Source organism: Dipodomys spectabilis, unplaced genomic scaffold (genome assembly GCF_019054845.1).
Source record: "Dipodomys spectabilis isolate Male_0828 unplaced genomic scaffold, ASM1905484v1 ptg000581l, whole genome shotgun sequence".
NCBI classification, from domain to species: domain Eukaryota; kingdom Metazoa; phylum Chordata; class Mammalia; order Rodentia; family Heteromyidae; genus Dipodomys; species Dipodomys spectabilis.
Genome location: NW_024871258.1, coordinates 1,443,523 through 1,445,849, shown reverse-complemented (window position 1 = coordinate 1,445,849; position 2,327 = coordinate 1,443,523). Strand labels below are relative to the sequence as shown.

The 2,327-nt window shown below is 34.0% G+C and overlaps 1 non-coding gene across 1 annotated transcript; it reads left to right on the top strand.

The window, feature by feature from the left end:
* Positions 1–1,164: 1,164 nt before the first annotated feature.
* LOC122100499 lies at positions 1,165–1,268 on the top strand. The gene has a single exon (XR_006146179.1). It is a non-coding gene; the product is annotated as a U6 spliceosomal RNA (small nuclear RNA).
* The last annotated feature ends 1,059 nt before the right edge of the window (positions 1,269–2,327 follow it).

The following is a 2,327-nucleotide window of genomic DNA, read 5'->3' as shown; positions in this document are numbered from 1 at the left end:
ACATTTATTGACAGGCTACAAATTATTCTCAAACTTGAAAACATTAAAAATAATTCTTTTTTTTCTTATTTTCTTGGCCAGAAAATCAGCAAGACCTCAGTCAGCATTTCTCACATAGGAATTTTCACATGGGTTAGTTAAATGTATATGTAGAGTCCAGTTTCCTGAGGACTCACTCATCTGCCTAGGAATTCATGCTTGGCTGTTGGAAAAAGAGCTCAAGTAAGGATGCCATTTAAAGCCTTTTAACTTTACTCTTTACCAGGGTATTCTCCTGCTACTTTGGTTGTTGAGAGTGTCTACAAAAGTAAGCATTCTGTGAGGAGCAGGGAGACACCATATGACTTATACTTATTGAGATTTCCAAGTGACTTGCTATCCCTTGTACTGCATTTTTGTAAGTCAAATCTCTCTAAAACTACCAGTTTTAAGAGATAAGAGGAGTGGTAAAAGAACTCTTAGAGACAACTACATCTTCAATATATATTGTTCCAAGTATTCAGTTTAAGGCATATTCAAAAACTGGTGAAACTTTTGTTGGCTGTAATTATGTGTCTTTCTCCATGTGTGCATGTATACATGTGTATGAATATGTGTGTAAATAGTAACATACATGTGTACATTATGGCTTATATCATCATTTATTCCTTGCTAACAAATAAAGTAAGGAATCCCTAAAGTATTAACAGAAACTGTGTAGTTAAAGTCTTAATTCTTCACTCTGCTTCTTTACACAAAGACTTTGCAAATTCTCATTAATAAAGTTTCCTTAAAATCTGAAATGTACATACTTAGTACATAATCTTAAATACTTTGCAGAAAAGTTTTATACCTGCCAAAGAGTCCTATTTTTGGCATATATAAAAAAATCCCAAAATTAAGCATATTTAAAACTTTTAACAAGCCTTAACACTTGCTGCAATGTTCATTTTGACAGGTTCCTTGTATAGAATAATTGAATTCCTCCTCTTACACATCTCTTGAACTACAAATTTCTGGAATTATTTTGTTTTTGGCATGTCTATCTTGATTTTATTCTTCAATGTGTGCTTATAAAGAAATACATGATTCTAAAATTTCACAATTCTTTTTAACTTACTTTCTGTTGAATTGTCTAGTTTAATAAAATAAAAAAAATTATACTTGATATATAAAAAATGTTCTGTGCTCAAGTTAGCATCACATACACTAACATTGGAACGATACAAGGAAGATTAGCATGCCCCCTGCACGAGGATGACATGCAAATCCATGGAGCCCATATTTTTACAACAACAGATGTTGAAAGGTATGTGGCCACAGGGAATCGTACTGCATTCTTGGTGGGAGTGTAAACTTGTTCAACTACTTTGGAAAGCAGTATGGAGGTTTCTCAAAAGACTCCACATAAAACTCCTCTATGACACAGTAATCCCACTTTTGGGGATTTACCCAAATGATCATAAACAAGACCATACTAAAACTACCAGCACTACTATGGTTATTGTAACATTATTTACGATAGCTAAGATATGGAACCAACCCAGATGATCTCATTAGATGAATGGATCAAGAAAATGTGGTATATATACAAAATGGAATTCTATGCCTCCATCAGAAAGAATGACATTGCCCAATTTCTTAGGAAATAGAAAGACTTGGAAAAAAATTTATTGAGTGAAGTAAGCCAAGTCTAAAGAATCATAGGTCCCATGATTTCCCTTATTTTCAATAACGAATATATGTCTGGGATAAGCAGAAAAGTTCAAAAGATATGTGCATATAACCAGATAAGATGATGTTAAAGAAATTGAACCCCAAGATAGGGGCACAAGTTGTTTTTTGTTTCTCGCTATTGTTTCTAACATACTTATAATGTGTGATGTCGTTTTTTTTTGTTTCTTTGTATGTTTCTCCCCACGCCATAACCCATGTTTTCTCTGTATTTGAAGTTGGTGCACTTACATCTTGTATGTATGCTTCTCTAATTTGGGGAGGGGAAGGGAAAAATATGCTCAAATAGGGATACAGGTTGACCCATTGTAACAATGCGATGCACAAGACACTGTTGCAAAATGAACTTTACAATTTAGGCAGAGGAAGGAAGGGGGAGGGGAGTGTACTTGTGGAGGTGGGAGGGAAGGGATTGTAGGGAAAATATAAAGGAGGAGGTAACAATGCTTGTTAGGAAATGTAATACTCTCCTTTTTTATGTAAATCTGACCCTTCTGCACAGTATTATTAGAATAAAAACACAAAAATGTTCTGAGATGGAAGAGTTTATTTCCTCTATTATACCCATATAATATCGTTAACAAAGAAATTAATGCAGAACACTGAGATGAAGG